Source organism: Trichosurus vulpecula, chromosome 4 (genome assembly GCF_011100635.1).
Source record: "Trichosurus vulpecula isolate mTriVul1 chromosome 4, mTriVul1.pri, whole genome shotgun sequence".
NCBI lineage: Eukaryota > Metazoa > Chordata > Mammalia > Diprotodontia > Phalangeridae > Trichosurus > Trichosurus vulpecula.
Genome location: NC_050576.1, coordinates 429867227 through 429867656, shown reverse-complemented (window position 1 = coordinate 429867656; position 430 = coordinate 429867227).

The following is a 430-nucleotide window of genomic DNA, read 5'->3' as shown; positions in this document are numbered from 1 at the left end:
GCACAGTGCAGGTTCTCAGTGAGTGCCTGGTGTTGGGTTGGCTTCAGTTGTGCTCGGGTCCAAACTGTCCCAGAAAGAACCAGTGGAAGGCCTGAGTGGTCCAGAGCTAGCAGGGCCCACTTGCATGCCGGGCACCTGGGCTTTCAATGGGAAGGATTGGCTGCTAGGAATCTGGGACAATTCTCTTCTTTTTTTGTTAATCTCACAACAGGCCTTGGACTCTGACTGGGGGCAGCTCAAATAACCCTCTTCCTGGGCGGGAATAGCTGTATAAGCTTCTGTTGCTCAGTAGGGAAAGGGTCAGGGGGGAGGAGGAGGAAGAGGAAGAGGAGGAGGAGGAGGAGGAGGAGGAGGAGGAGGAGGAGGAGGAGGAGGAGGAGGAGGAGGAGGAGGAGGAGGAGGAGGAGGAGGAGGAGGAGGAGGAGGAGGA